We start from the raw sequence: 17,435 nt of genomic DNA on the forward strand, positions 1-17,435 counted from the left end.
TCAAATATCCTACATTTATTGCAAGTTTATAACTACAAGATTCAAAGGACATTTTAGAATATTATATACATCTTTAATTTAGCACTACAAGATTCAAAAGTTTCTCTTTATTTCTCAAACTTTATGCTTGCTCAAACTAAGACACTTAAATTAGACGAAAGGTGTAAAAGGAAGAGAGAAAAACGTTAATTGAGTGGATCACTCATTATATTGTGTCATGTGTTACATGGACACACTTTGAATTAATTTAGAGTGTTTAATAAGTGCAAAGCATTCGTGGTTGAGCTATTAAAGTGAAAATTGATGTCAGCACGCGCTTATGCCTTTGGCCTTTTGTTTACTTTGAAAAACTTAACTATGATGGCTATTGACGTGAGGGCAGTAAAGTTGTGGAAATTGAACAACTTGTTTTATGTCCATTTTTCTAACAAGACTTTGACTTTCAGTATGAGTTGTTGGAAAATTAATGATAAGAAATGAAGAAATGACGACTTTGATGAAATTTTCTATGTATTTCATTACTTAACAATTACCTCTATTTATACAAAACTAGGAAGGAAGTAAAGTTGTGGAAATTGAACAACTTGTTTTATGTCCATTTTTCTAACAAGACTTTGACTTTCAGTATGAGTTGTTGGAAAATTAATGATAAGAAATGAAGACTTTGATGAAATTTTCTATGTATTTCATTACTTAACAATTACCTCTATTTATACAAAACTAGGAAGGAGTACTCTAATATTCTGCTATTAACTAGGGACGGAAAACTAATTACAAAATCCTATATAACAAACTAACTAAATTTGTACAGCTCATACCTTTTAAATCTGTACACATCCTACATTCTAGAATTGGTACACCTTATCTATTCTAGAAATATGCTATTTACAATGTAGATATTTATCTTCTCAATTGGGTCGGCTGAATTGTGGAAAGCCCACAATTGTTTATTGAGCCCAAGTCATTATTCTTCAACCCAAATCATTTAATCAGCCCAGATACATATTGTATCATTCTAGACCTTTCAGACCAAAGTGAGTTTTCAACTGTGACAACCTCGTACACTCCATCTGTTCTTTTTCTTCGTTTTCATTTCTTCTTCGATCATTAATGGAAGTCGAGGTCAAGACTGAGGGCTTCTCTTCAAAATGAGTTAAGTTGGAGTGATAATTGGGGTTGCATTCAACCATTCCATAATTTTTTTTAGAAAAAATGAGGGCAAGATGGCGTTAGGTAGATTTTGTCCCTAACTAAATGTATGTTTTCTGGCAGTGTGATATTCTTGCACTCAACCGTCCACACAGGCATCTTTTGAATGTTTACACTTAAACAAATTTTCCTTTGAGGAAATTAATGTGCGAATAGGTTAAAAATCTCTTAAACTATTATTGTATGGTTACAGAACCTCTTTGAACTATCATAATAAACTCATATTAAAATATATATCTCCAGAGCAATGAGATTCCATATTGGTGCAGCAATCAAGTTACAGCTTCATCTGTCTGTTTCACTATGCCCACACATGCATAAGGAATAGAATACAAGTTTTTGCGAATGGTTAACTGGATTATCTTCGAAGTAGTCTACGATCCCTCAGATATCCATCCATACGGCTTATTCATTAGGCTTGGGGAAAGAACGACTGTAACTCATAACTGGCCTCATGATGGCATACCCGCTGGAGACGTAGAACAATCATGTGTACATTACAGCTCTTACTTAGAAGCACCTTTCCGTAATTTGGACCAACAAAGTAATGTTACTTCATTGCCACCGGTCATGGATCATCCTGATTCTCAGATGAATAAGTTTGGTACGAAGGAAAATGCTTCCCATGAAAAATGCTCTCTTACAAAATGTTTTCTTCTATACCAAACACACCCCAGGAGAGGCCACTTATTGTAATATGTTTGTTGGGTAAGCGATAATTAACACTTTTCTGTTTAAAATGTTTGTACCTAGAAAATTGAGTTTTTGTCATCTTTACCTTTTTATTAATTCTCAGTGAAGATAAAATCTTTTGACCGAAGTAAGCCATTCTTTAAGCCAATTCACCAAAATAACACAGAACTAGAATAAACGTATTTCACAGTAACGAATTAGGCATTATTTTATTTAAAAATTCCAACGAACAAAAAAATGAATGGTTAACAGCGTTAAAGGGTAATTCGTTACTGTGAGTAACGTTTTATGGTTAATATGTAACTGATAGTAACAACTCTAATAGTACTATATGCATATTTTAATTAATAATTGTTTAGTTAAAATGTCTATTTTTTTTTTTTTTTTACTAGAAGTTGATATTTTCTTAAAGAGTGTGTTATAGGCTAATGAACACTTATTTTAAATAGGGAGTAAAATTTAATTGGGATGATACTAAATTAATACGAAGAATGCAGGGATGATTTTTTTAGGGTCTGTTTGGAAAGCCACCTATTAATGGGAATTGGTGTAATTACACAAAGATTGTATTTACAACGACCTGTTTACAAAGAAGGCTAGCTTCTTATGGGAGCACTTCTCTGTCTTTACTTGATCGTCTAGTGGATTGACTTCATCCTTTTTTCTTTCATCTTTAAGGCCAGATAGGTCCATTGAAATAGGATCTGAATCATCAGTTAAGGTCTCACTGTTGCTCTCAGAGCGATTTTATTTGAGATCCATGCCATGGTTTCTTTTCCTCAGAGATTTACCACTTCTTCGGACCATTCTTTGAAAAAGGCGGGTGAGACACTCCATTTCTGATTCATCATCATAGCTTGAGTTTCTTTCGCTCTTCTTTTCTTCGTCCGATAAGACAACCATTAGAACGATCCTTTCTAGGTGTTAACCTTTTAGAAAAGGCTGGCACTGATGCCAATTGATGCGAGGGCTGTGCGTTCACCAAATAGTATATGGAGACCTGATTGTGTACCAGTTCCCTTATGCAATGCAGTACATAAAGAAGGTAAGATTTTACCGTGGAAAACTCCTTACTTAAGGGATTAAAAACCATGACCTACCCCAGTAGGATTTCACTCCACTACACAAGCAAACTCAGATTACAACCTATCATAAGTTAGGAACTAACTCCTAATCCCTCACCCTTACAATGGCTATTTTGTAATCTTCACACTTGAAAACTCTCAGCCAAGCAAACAAATACACCTAAGCTACCCTAGCCTAGTGTACCAGTCAAGGGCAACCCTTTGAGATTTTCTGTGACTAACTCGAGCCACACACTAATACACCAAGTTCAACTACGCCTGATGTACCACTCAAGAGCTTGTGGAAGCAAACTTGAGATTTTGAAATCCCTACAGATAGCTTCCTTTTTGGGAGAAGTGCTCCCATAAGAAGCTAGCCACCTTTGTAAACTCAGATTACAAGCGTGCTATTTGGTTGCACATGTGTAATTACACAGTTAGTTTAATTTAAAAATAAAATTTAAAATTAATATTTAAAAAATATGTGCCTTTATAAATGATATTAAATTATTTAATAACACATTGTTTCTTGAAAACATATGAATTATTAATCATATATTTGTAACTAATGTTGTAAAAAATAATTGTTATATATTGTTCAAAATATTTTTATTTTAATTAATTAAAACATAAAAGTAGGCTTTTTTGTGAGAACATCATGGATTGGATGTTTGACCAAAAAAAATTATAAATATAATGCCATAACATTAGTCAAATGTTTGACCAAAAAAAATCTATCAACTGTAAGTAAAAAAAAATAAACGGCATGCAATGTGTAATAACAAGTCAATAGTACTAAAGCAAATAAATTATAATCGAAAATATAACCTAAATTCAAAATCCAAAAGAAAAAGTTTAACATAATACTCTTATGTCAAATTTCAACATTACACAAGTAAGTTCCAAAGTAATTTAAGTAAATATAATTCAAAAGAAAATGAAAATTTAGGTCTATAACCTTATTCACAACAAAATTCTACTTTAATAACGTCACTCATTATATGTCAAGTTTGTTAATGACTCATTTTTTCTAATATTAAGAGGTGTAGCTTCAAAAATTAGAATAATAGCATGGTCATGCTAAATGAATAAAAAAAATACTAGCAATTACATGGAACCACAAGAAGTAAAGGTTGGAAATGAGAAGAAAGGAAATGAAAGATAAATAATATAAAAAGAAAAATATATTTTCAAAAATAAAAATAATTAAAAAGTAAAAATTAAAAGAAATTAAAATAATAGAAATAAAATATAAATTCAAAAAGAAAAGAAATTAAAAAAAAAAAAAACTAAAAAGTAACCCTATAATTACGGGGTGTAATTAAACCCAATTCTCAGACCCACCTTGAGAATTGGAGAGTTTAATTACACCCTCTCAATTACACTCAATTCTCACCTAATTCCGTAATTACTTTATCAAATAAACAGGCCAAATCATATAATTATATTCAATTGCACCTAATTTCAATTACCTGCGTGCCTTTCCAAACCGGCCCTTAGTAAAGTGAGCGCAGTGAATCAGAGCTATGGATATACGCACAGCTCTTATGGTTTCTGGTTGGAAACTTAATTCTTGCTGAGTCAAGTCAATTAAATGCAAGCACTGTAATTCACGGTTTTACTTTTGGTTTTTTCTACAACTTGCCTTGATAGAAACCTCAACAAGTTGTTTGTGGGGTTCCCTTCTTTTGTATCTTACTAAAGTCTTTCTTTTTAACCTTTTTCACACTGTCGGTTACTGGGATTGAAAGAATTGGTCAAAATTTATCGTTTTCATTCGTCTCAATTTATGTGATCATGTTTTAACGAGCACGGGATTTAAAAATAAAACCTTCTAAAACTTGTCATAAAATACAAGTCAGTATAGATTTCTAAAGCAAATATAAAACTCATTTAGCAGAATTACAATAAGACATACAAGGACTTCTATGGGGATGATTTCTTGTTTTATCGAGTTAGATGAATATGATCAACATTAATCATTTTTAGGAGCTTGTACTTAAAAAGAATGTTTTACTTTTAAATGTTGTTCTCATTAATATCGGGCTGCATGCACGCCGCAACGAGAGTACTTAGAGACTAGCCATAAGAGAAGTGGGAAGACGTTTATGATATTCCTTGAGTAAATCGGGTATCCATGTCTGAAAGGGATTGATGAGAATGGAAGATACGTGAATATAATTGGATGATTCGTAGACAACTTGTTAATGGAAAAATAAGAGCTGGTTGGAAATTAAATGTTTGGGTCAAGTCATTTACAACCCCTGTAGAACGGTCAACCTAAACGGTTAACCCAAATAAAAAGGAAGTTTCCTAAGATATTTCTTAGGTAATTTCTCTTTTGCATACCATAGATTCTGAAATAAAATAAAGAGTTAAAAATTATAGGCCACTACAAATCTACAAATTTAATTAATCGAATAAAATTAAATAAGAGCTTTCCTAAAGCGGTAGTATAAATGCAGTACAGTTTGTGATAGTGATTCCTTCTAGGAATTACTCGTCGGGTTCTTGTTAGCCCAGTTTGTCATTCAACGTATTGTAGGGGAGAGTTAATATATACTCCCTCTGTTTCAATTTATGTGAACCTATTTTTTTTAGTTCGTGCCAAAATGAATGACTTCTTTTCTAATTTGGAAACAAATTCACTTTATGAAATGATTTACAGCCACACAAATATTCAAGACTTATTTTGAACTACAAGTTTCAAAAGTTTTCACTCTTTCTTAAATATCGTGCCCAATCAAATGAGTTCACATAAATTGAAACGAAGGGAGTATATAAAATTATTTTTTACTCTATTACATAATGTATTTAATGAAAGGAATTCAATTTACAAGTGGCTTTAATTCTGCTCATCAATGACGTGGAACGGAATAGACATTAGACAGAAAATAATTGGTTGAAGAATTTGCTAGTTATTACATCCTCCGTTCATTTTTATTTATCTACTATACTAAAAATAAATTTTCACTTTTATTTGTTAGTTTAGCATATCAAGGAAAGATAATTATTTTTTTACTTGTTTTACCCTTAATATTAATTATTCATTTTCAAATCATTCTTCAAGTTCAATGAGACTATCTAAACACCAATTAATATGTGTATTATAATAAAATACATACTTTATTTACTAATTCTTAAAAGCGTACAAAGTCAAAAGTGAACAAATAACAATAAACGGAGAGAGTAAAACCTAAAGGAGCAAAATGAAGGAGCTCTCAGCATCATCATCGTCGTCATCGTCGACTTCGTCATTTAATAGAAATGTCATGACTCTTGAAGTGGACTTGAATTTTCCACGCACAATTATTGCACAAAGAGTTTGATACTTGCCAGTTGCCAAGATTTGTGGAGTACCTTTGGGGATGTATAGCATGCTAATGCGATTTAGATTTGACAAGAGTTACTGTTGAGGAGAGAAGGTAAGTTGCCTCTAATTGGTGAATACAAGATATTTAACGGTTATAAATTCAAAATGTTTTTTTAAAGAAAACAACATTTAAAACTAATGCGATTTAGATTTGACAAGAGTTACCGTTGACAAGAGTTACTTTATTTTTTTCTTCACTTTTCCTATGCTTCCAAGCAGAAGGTGAAACCACTCTTTCCGCCAATGGCACGATAAGGTGATAATTAGTCATGAAAGAGGAACTCAGGTAAGTAATCCAAACACACCACAATTTGATGTACAAATTACAAATTGAGTTAAATTTAGGGATTTTTAATGCATTTTCATATTAGTCTATGCAGCCAAGCACAAAAAGACAAATGAATGAATAAGTTCAACACCCAAATTTATTCCAAATGAGCTTAAATTTGAATAAGTTCTATATTTCATAAAGAATGAATTCCAATCATCAATTTTTCAAATTTACAACAAATTTAACAAACTCATTTTGCAATAATAGTGAATTGCCAATGTTTTCAAGTTTTTCAAACAACACTTATTTAATTTAAACTCACTTTTTATATTTGAAATTTAGATCATATTTCTTAAAAATATTGTACTTCAATTGCTATAAATTCGAAATCGCACAATGAAAAAAAAAAGCCCATTGAAGCAGTTGTGTACATACCCACAGGTAATGGTCTCTTCTCGGAAACTTCATTTTGGGTCAAGTCATTTGCGTCATTTGTGTAACGGCAAAGGTATATATGTATCATTTTTAAGGAGCGGTATATCTGCTCAAAATCACAGAGTTGAGGGGTATATTTGCACTTTTTCCCTTCTTTTTATGGATTTATTTATTTATTTTGCACTTGGCTATATGAATAATGCAATATAGACAACGACGGATTTATAGCCTGTTTGGGCAAGATTCTAAAATCAACTTATTTTAAAAAGTGTTTTCTGAGCAAGTTTCTAATCAATGAAGCACTTTTAAGCAGCAATAGTATTTGACCAAACTTTTAAACAATACCTCAAGTGTATTTTCTCAAAAGTATTTTCCAAAAAAATATTTTTGGAGAGAAACTACTTTTTTTAGCTTCTAAAAAACAATTGCTGCTACTCCCCAAAAATCACTTATTTTCTCCCAAAAGCTTTGTCAAACACCCTTCTTTTTTAAAATAAACATCTTTCTAAAAGAAAAAGAAAATTCAAGCATTTTTGAACTCTCAAAAGCTTGGCCATACATGCTATTAAGTTTTATAAATTTAATTTTTAAGATTCTTATCATTTAACTCATTATATTTTTATATCATTAAAAGTATGATTTATACCTACTAGTTATTCTAATTTTACATGGATGTTATATAAATTTATATTTCATGTTGAAGATACTGAATTAAGATGAACTTGATACCGTAACGTTGCATCTGCCTCGAAGCAAATGAAGGCAGTATATCGTGGTATATTAATTACTCTTTCTAGAGTTCAGTTTTAATACCATCATTATAAATAATAATTTACACTATCATCTAGATAATATTTATATATAGGTGAACATTCTTAAAATATGAAATTTGATATCTTTAAAATAAGATATGGTACTGCTACCACAAATGAATAAAATATGTTACATCCTTTGTGGTGTGTGCAAGGAAGTGAATTGAGAGAATATATCACAATATTCACTAAATTGAATTGTTAAGTACGAAAAGTGTTCAAACAGTACTTAAAGTAGGCATGCGAAATTGATAATTATAAAAGATCATAGCAATACGAAACACTATAGCAGCAGATAAACAAAGTACAAGCGAGGCATGATAAAGAAATAATTAAAAGATGAAGGTTAAATTACGGTTGTGATGGAGTGGTAAGTACTTCTTCATCCTTAACTAGAGATCTCGAATTCAAGTCCTGAATATGACGTTGTTTTTGTTAGAGAACAATTTACCCCTAATGTGGGACTGAATTTAATCGAGCCTCATACAGGTTAGAAACCAAAAAGAAAAAACTGAAAAAAAGAAGATGAAGGTTGGATTTCAGGAAACTCCAATGTATTCTCAGTTTGCTAGAACTTTTAACTAAGAGAGGATAGCCTGCAATACATTACACTTACTAGATTTCGCTGCAATTCTTAGGAGTTGTTTGGACATTATTAAATCATGAGATGAAATCATGTTTGGACATGCAATTTGAATTTCTTAAGTTGTATTTTTTTATAGACAAAAAACCCCACAAGTTGTGAAAACCATCAAAATTTTCTCAATTCTTATACAATCTTACCAAATGAGCAAGTCATAGTTCATAACAAAATTAATACGCTACTAGAAGACATTTCTAAAAAATACAACATCAATTCATCAAACTTTAGTTCAATAAAATCGAAGATTCAACATGAATTGTAGTGTAACTACTCTTTAATATAATCCTCCCACATGGTTGGTAAAAATAAATTTGTTATAAATATACTACCAACTTGTAGATCTTTTAATAGTTGATACAAATGGTTGGTAAACATGATTGGTAAATACATCTACCAACTCATGGATCTATTTTTACAAAATATAAACTTACGGGTCAAGTTTTACATTTAATATTTTTGAAATCGTAATTTGAAATCCCAAATCATACCTTTGGGTGATTTGGAATTTCATCTCAGATTTCATCTCATGAGATGAAATCGCATGTCCAAACGCCTACTTAAAAATATAAAATTGTATTATGGGTTTAGTCCAAACCGTCTTAAATTTACTTGAAAGGCCACTAATGATGTAACCTAAACTGCCGCTAAATTCACCTAAACCGTTGCTAAATTCTAGGGGTGTCAAAAAAATATAAAAAACCGACCGAACCTAACCATACCGAACCGATTTATAGTAATTTTTCAATAAAATCGTGAATTTTTATTTAAGCTTATAACCGTCCCGAACAATTAGAGTGGTGTTTTTAATTTATACAAAAGCTATTAAGTAGGTTTTTAAGAAACAAATAGAAGTTTTATTTGATGGTGTACTACAAATAGGTTTGTGGAAGTCTGTGTCATTACATTTTAATGGTGGTGTATTTTTAGGTGACACTTTAAAACTAAAATAATCAAAAATTAACCGAACCGTACCGATACCAAAGAAAAACCGAGATGATGGGACGGTCTCGAAATGTCTAATTTTGGTTATACAAAATAAAATAACCGAAGAATTGGGATGGTATAATTTTTTTAAAATAACCGACCGAACCGTCCCATTGACACCCCTACTAAATTCACCTAAACCATTGTTTTAAATTCTTTGATGTATATATGAAGGGGTAGTAAGCCCGTCAACCGGTTCTGGTTAACCGGTTCAAACCGATAAGCGGACCGGTAAAATCGGAACCGGAATCGGTTTACCGGTTCTGGTCAACCGTTTAATATATACTGGTCTGGTTTTGATTTTTTTGGGACCGAAACCAGTTAAACAGGTTAAACCGGTCAGAATTAATTCTTTTTTTTAAAAAAAAAAATGTAGCCGTTGGACTGTGGGCAGGACCGTTGGCCAACGGTCCATTTGCAAAAATGGTCGTTGCAAATCGGTTTAAACCCCCATTTTGGCCCCCCCACCGCCCCCCCCCCCCCCCCCCCCCCCCCCCCCAAACTTTTTTTTTTTTTTAACACTTTAACCCATCCCCCACCCCTATATAAACCCCTCTCCATTTCCATTTTAATCCACACCAATTCACTCTTCTCTTTCTCTCAATCTCTCAATTATAGTTACTTTGCAACAATTAGCCACTTTAAATTTCTCTCAATTAAATATTATAAAGTCTTATTATAGTTTCAATTATTAATTTTGCAATTATAATATTGTTGGTGGAGTTGGTGATTTTGCAACAATCCGAAGCAACTTTGGTGGATTTGCAATTCTAGCCACCTTCACTTTGTTGGAAATTAGTCCAAAGAATTTGGTACCTTCGTTCCAACTCTATCTTTATTTTTGGAAATTTAATTTATGCAATTTAATTTGTTGCAATTTATTTTCTTGTGATTTATTTGAGTGTGATTTAAATTAATTCTATTTAATAATGGCGAAAAGATTTAGACGTGGTGCCGGTAGTAGTGGTATTGTTAGGGGTGGGTTTAATGAGGAAACATTTGTGGAAGAAACACCTAATTTAGGTATTGATGTTGGTGGAAATAATCCACTTTTAGATCATGAGGCAATGCAACCACATTATACCGACACTTTTAATGAAATTGATGATGATGATGAAACACAAGCCCCCGAAAATCCCATAGGAGATACAGGTCCTGCACAATCACATACACAAGACAAACCGCCTAGAACTCGTATGCCAACCGCTAAAATTTGAAAATTTATGACTAAGGATAAGGAAAGCCAAACAATTAAATGTGACATATATAGATAAGTATTTGCTTTTAGACAAGAAACTAGTAAGGATGATGGAACAGGAACACTAAATAGTCATATGAGAAAGAAACATATGGATGTTTGGGGAGAGCAAGCGGGTTCAAATATGGGGGGTATTCAAATGACGATAGACCCACGAACCGGTAAAAATTTTAAGTACGATAAGAAACAAGAGCGTGTAGAAATAGCTAAAATGGTAGCTTATGATTGTTTACCATTTTCCTTTCCTTCGGGTTTAGGGTTTGTTACTTACATTCAATGTTATTATAATCCGTTATTTGAGGGTATTCCTAGAAGTACTTGTAGAGCGGATGTTATAGATTTATATAAAAAATATAGATTTTATTTGCGCCATGTATTTAATTCTTTAAATTGTAATGTTTCTCTTACCGCTGATTTGGATCTTAGTCTTAACAAGTTAGATTTTTTTGCTATTACATGTCATTGGATTGATGATAAAACCGGTTAAAACTAAAATAACCAAAAATTAACCGAACCGTACCGATACCGAAGAAAAACCGAGATGATGAGACGATCTCGAAAAGTCTAATTTTGGTTATACAAAATAAATTAACTGAAGAATTGGGATGGTATAATTTTTTTAAAATAACCGACCGAACCGTCCCATTGACACCCCTACTAAATTCGCCTAAACCATTGTTTTAAATTCTTTGATGTATACATGAAGGGGTAGTCCAAACCGCCACTAATATCCATACCGCGGCAAAATGTACCAAAAATGCGGCTAAATGAAAGTCAACTGCCGCTAGAAACAGTATAAATTATATTTAAGCAACAATTTTATTGTTTGCCTACTAAAAAGGGTAAATTATATATTGGAGTTCTTAGTCATGCCCGATACAGTGATAATGTATGAGAAATATTTGACAAAATCATAATGAAAAAAACTTATTTGACTAACTAACGTTGTAATATTATCATATAAAATGTAACATGATTATAGTTATACTGGAATAATCGTGACTCTAGCAGTCAGAACTTGGCTGTTCCGTCAAGGATTTGAACATTTCATCAAGCATTGCGTTGATCTGCGTTCGTTTCCACTGAGACTCCATCGTTTGTCTCCCGATTTCTCTTCATCTGAGAATGAGAATGATCCACGATTGCGGACAAAGATGTAACATTACGATGTTGGTCTAAATATAACAGATGGATCCCTATCTTCTTTACTGTATCTTCGTATACCACTCAGAGACTTGCATCTTTTCTCCACCTTTCATCTAGCCATCAAAAGGTTCGCGTAAGTAAGATCTGTAAAGTATAGATGATAGCTCCACGTGTCCATCGGGTATTACATAATCATGACAAAACGAGAGACCTGGACACATTTTCCGGCAATACTCCAACCCAAGGCTTTCCGTATTGGATCAAAATAGGGTACTTTGACAAAGTTGTGAACACACCAGACAATCATCCCTAAAAACTCATACTTATTATGTGTGGGCCTAGTGAAGCAGATAGATGAAGCATTTACTTGATTTCTGCACCAATCTGGAATCTCATTGCTTTGCAGATAAATATCAAAGTCCTGCTTCATCATACAATCGAGAAGAAAAATTGGAACGATACAAAGAAGATCAGCATGGTCCCTGCGCAAGAATGACACGCACAAATCGAGAAATGCTTCATCATACAAAGGGGCAATATTTTTAATATGATGGGGGGGGGGGGGAGAGAGAGAGAGACTAACCGGCTTTGGAAATGCTAGAGCAGGTCCACTAAAGAAGCCTTCGTTGAATGGATTCTGCAGAGAAGTACAATTAAGCATGTTGATCCACCTTATAGAAGAGATGTTTTCCAGCCCTGTAATGTTATCAACATTTTGCAATTTGCAACTTCAAAAGCTATAAGATTTTGTAAATTTGATACTGATGGGAGCGTTTGAAGATTCTCACAATCATTCAAACGCAAGGACCACAAGTATCGTAACTTAGAAAGACCAAAGGATAGACAGTGGAAACTGTTGCCACTCAAATTTAAAGAGAATAAGTAGTATAAACTCCCAATATCCTTACAAATGTCTGCCTCAGAAAAATTACAGTATACAAGGCTAAATGTGGAAACAAAAGTTGGCAAGGATTGTATCTGATCAGAGCCGGATTTAGGATTTGAAGGTTGCGGGTGCCACTATTTCATATAGGCAATACCTACCACTAACCACAAAGACCGGAAAGGAAGGGTAGGCCGGTTAAGTTAATTTTGGGTTAATTCGATTAGGTATATTATCTCTTTTATTCGTAAATAAACAAATAAGTTCGGTTTGGTTCAATTTTTTTCACACGTGATTTAAAAATATAAATTCTAGTCTAGAAGAAATTAAAACGACAAAAATAAATAACTCTTGAACGAGCGCATCCAATTAGTATTTGTTAATATGCAACTTAATTTTTACATATTCTTTATTTGTCTACATTAACTTACCTTCAATATTTTGAGTTAGTTTTTTCCATCTCAATCTTTAAGCTTTATGGCAATTGTTTGCAGAAAAACAAAAGATTCAAATTTTCAATATATAAGAATCAACCCAAAATATCTAGCAAAATAAACCCTTTTGATCTATTACAAGTCAATAAAATAGTGCTCAAACTATCCTCCAATATAGATCAATATCACGTCATCAAAAAGAGAAAAATTATATGTTAATTAAATAAAATCAATTCAAAATTATATATTAATTAAATAAAATTAATTCAATTACTTATCAAAAGAAATTTCTTATGAAGTAAACTTTAATTAAAGAAAAAAAATGGTTGTAGTAAGTAAATTGGAAAAGAAAAAGATGATGAAGAAGGAGAAGGATGAGAGATCTTTTTTAGCGACAATCTATATCTATCTATATATAATAGAAGAGGCAAAAGCATGATGTGATAACAAGTGTCATCACCAGAAAAATCTCAATTTTAAAAAAGCAAAACAATAAATAAAACACTTAATAAAATTATTAATAAATAAAATGCAACGAGCAAAAGTTAACATATTAATTAAAAAAAATGTGAAAATTTATTTTAGGACAAGTGCTCAAGATAATGTTGCTAAAATTTAGGAATTAGGAGTTTATATAAATTGAAAACACAATAAACGTGTGTTTCAATTGCACTACATACGGAAATTTACCAAAAACTGCCAAAAAAAAAAAAACAAATATATATCAATTCACACTAAGGCCTTATTTGTTTTCATTAAGATTAAGACGTCTGAATCTGAATGCACATCTGAATGATTAAGATGTTATCTCTAGATCTGAACACTGAATGATTAAGACTGTTTATTTTTCAATATCTAAATGTGCATAATGTATTTATTTAAACATAATAAATATACAATTCAAATTAAAAAATAACTAAATAGTAGAAAATAAATAGTACAAATTTAATAAAATAAAATATTATTTGATTAAAAAAATGAAACATTTATTTTCACTAGTAATGATGGAGATGTTCGTAGTCGCGCGGGTGGTGATGGGGGTGGAGGGGTGAGTGGGTGGTGGGTGTTTGGGGTGGGAGGTAGTGGGGGTGGGGTTGGTGTGGAGTGGGAGATGAGGTTAGGAGGTATGGGGTAGGGTTGGGGGTGGGTGGTGTGGGGTGGGGGTGGTGGGGTGGGGTGGAGGTGGATGGGTGGGGTTGGAGTGAGAGTAGGTGGGGGTGGGGTTGAGGTGGAGGGTTGGGGTTGGAGCTGGTGATAAAAAAGTTCCATACAAACATACCTCTTAATGATATTAAGACTTGGTTCAAGATCTTAATGATTAAGACTTATTCAGACCTATTGTCTAGATCTTAATGCAAACAAACGCACTTACGACTTAAGCGTCCGAACCATTCGTATTCGACCTCCAATAAGTGCAAACAAATGAGGCCAAACACTACGCAAACTGAAAACTGCACTATATATGGTTAAAAAAAAATACAACATTTGTAGAAATTTTCAAACAAATAATCAACAAATAAATAAATAATTAAAAAAAAAAAAAAAAAACTAAAAAAACTGCTTTACAAATTATGGGGATGTTCGTGCAGTTATGGGGAGAAATTAGAGGAATCAAGTAGTTATTCATGGGTATGTTTCTTTTTAAACTAAATCCTGCAACTTTTTGCCCAGCCATCCCTCCATATATTGGAGACTCCATTGACGGTTTTGCTGGGTCCTTTAGAGACAACATTCGGATGTTCCTTCAAGAATTTGCTAGCATTCATGAAGATTACACTATGTGGATTTCCAATTTGGTCCACTTGGTTGATTTCCAACTCAACCGGTGCCATTTTCCCACTCTACACCGTTGAAGAAACCACTCAACTCTCTCTTCATCCTTTTTGCGATCACTGCAAATTATGTGGTAAAATAAATTGAACACTCAATATTTTCTCCGCAAATTGGTTATGAATTTTCATAATATTTATGTTCGTTTATTATTTATGAAGAATTGTTTTTGTGTTGTTGAAGGATGGGGTCACCATTACGTGTCGAAAGGAAGGTTCCATTGGGAAACGACTCTTGAAATTCGTACTCATGTTTTGCATGGTTTGATTCATTGCAATGGCTATATGGCCGACGTAAATGAGTTTTCAAGTTTGCTATCTGGAAGTGACTTCATGGATCTCTGGGATCATCCTTCATAGTTTTTTTGTGAGAAATGTCGTCCTAAAATAAGAAAAATTATTTTAAAGTTTCATAATTGTTGCCAGATTTCGACCACATGTAGTTAAAATTCTAGGCCGAATTTACAATTTCGACCACATGTGGTCGAAAATGTGTAAATAAATTTCTTTTTATATTTAAAATTTTCAGATTTCGACCATGTTATTGTTGAAAACTGCAAATTGTAGTTCTAAGACTTAGAGGGGGATAGAGATGCAACTGAATATTGCTAACTGCACAAAATAATTATTCAAATTAATGATAGATTTTATAAGAAATTCATATAAAGACCTACTTCATCCATTATTAGTATAATAGAACATTAAAAAGTTATTAAGGCTAAGTTCTTCATATCTACATAGATAAAGGTATACAAAATTGTTATTTTCTTCTCCAAAATAATAAGCACTTCACTATGCAAAATTTAAGTTGATTACTTAGCCATACCAAAGGTTATGCCAAATAAAACTTTTTTTTTTCCCTATAGATTAATCATCCGGTTTATGCAATAGAAGGACTGAAAGAGTCTTATTATATATGTGTATGATTTGCTATAATTATAGCTAGAGTTCGTCATTTTCTTCTATTTTTTTGTTATTGTTGGTACGTAATTTTTTAAGACCTAATAGAAAATTATGTGACATGATTATGACTGAAATTTTATTAGGTGCTCTAATATATATTATATATAATTCTTCTAAATACGATAATTTTTTAATATCATCCGCGCATCGCGCGGGTATTATAATACTAGTATATATAAAAGGAGAGTAGTTTAGCTTAATATTAAGCCTGTTGACACCCAATTTTGTCCCATCTTTCCTCCAAAATAACGATTTACGCTTCTAACATTCTTGGGAAAACTTAATTATTTACTATAATTATTAATTTTAATACCGGCATTTTATTATCCTGTTGTAGTCACTACTGTTATTATCTTTTATTTTATTACTGATACTGCTACCACTATTATTAGTATTATCATTTTATTATTACCGGTATTATGGTAATCCGCGTTTTGTCATTTCAGCATTTTTAACAGCTTATGCACACGCACAGCGTTTATTTTCCCGCAATTAAAAAACAGCATTTTATTTACTGTTGACTTTCAAAATATTGCACGGCGATTACGACGTCATATAATTTTGTTTCTATCTGACACGTACTCTATATCAAATAATATTTAACACGCACTGGCATATAATTAATTGAAATAGGTCTCCATTTAAAATTAGAAGCCCGTTGTCCCCTAAAATAATACCCTACCCGTTAATGACCGTACCCCAATATAAACTAGCCCATATTTTAATTCACTACCCAAATTACATTTATTCATCACCCATTTTAATACTCAAAAGGGCACATTTTATTCAACCCAACCCAACCTTTATTTGAACCGACCCGCCCAACGGCCCAATGACCCGACCGCCGGTTCAAACAAATGAACCCTAGGGTTCTTTCTTATACTCACCCGCCGCACCCCACCTTCTCTCTCTTTCTTTTCCTCTCTTCTCTCTTCTCTTTCGTCTCCCTCTCTCTCCCACGCTCCTCTCTCTCTCTTCTCTGCTTTCTCGACCAAAATGGCAAGGCGACAGACGCCTTTCACCTTCCCCAGGCCTTGCATGGCCATTTCGGGGAAGGCGATTAATGTCCGATTCAGAGTCAACGGTTGAAAGCTTGGATTTGTGGCATCTTTTCCCGCTTCTGCTTTCAAATCTGAGAACTCTTTAATGGACTTCGTCCGTTTGTGAGGTAAATCTGTCTTTATTAGTTTTTTTTTTAATTTTCGGGTACAAAAAGCTTTTATGATTTTTGTCTCCTTCTTCTGATTCTCTGGTAAAAGACAGACAAGAGCCCTATACGTTTTGGTTTGAAAGAGCTCGATCCCGCTCAATTTTCAAAACCCTAGATTTTCCCCCATAAATAATGGTTCCTGGTTTCGTTTTGAAACAAGGTTGGACAGATGGGAAAATCCCCCTAAAATTTTAGAACTTTTTTTTAGCCGAGAAATTTCCTTCAAAA

At 32.7% G+C, this 17,435-nt stretch overlaps 1 protein-coding gene and 1 non-coding gene across 13 annotated transcripts in view; one reads left to right on the forward strand and one right to left on the reverse strand.

Annotated features, from left to right (window-relative positions):
• LOC132053725 (disease resistance protein Roq1-like) overlaps positions 1-17,435 on the reverse strand; it is a 79,412-nt gene that overhangs the window by 18,624 nt on the left and 43,353 nt on the right. Inside the window, exon 1 of one of the 12 annotated variants that reach the window (XR_009414303.1) lies at positions 12,601-12,767. The exons of the other annotated variants lie outside the window; for them this stretch is intronic. The gene's annotated coding sequence lies outside the window, so the exon portion shown is untranslated. Of the gene's footprint in view, positions 1-12,600; positions 12,768-17,435 lie in introns of those variants that run through there. 12 annotated transcript variants of the gene reach the window in all.
• LOC132031494 (U6 spliceosomal RNA) lies at positions 12,312-12,416 on the forward strand. The gene has a single exon (XR_009408287.1). It is a non-coding gene; the product is annotated as a U6 spliceosomal RNA (small nuclear RNA).

This window comes from Lycium ferocissimum, chromosome 1 (genome assembly GCF_029784015.1).
Source record: "Lycium ferocissimum isolate CSIRO_LF1 chromosome 1, AGI_CSIRO_Lferr_CH_V1, whole genome shotgun sequence".
NCBI lineage: Eukaryota > Viridiplantae > Streptophyta > Magnoliopsida > Solanales > Solanaceae > Lycium > Lycium ferocissimum.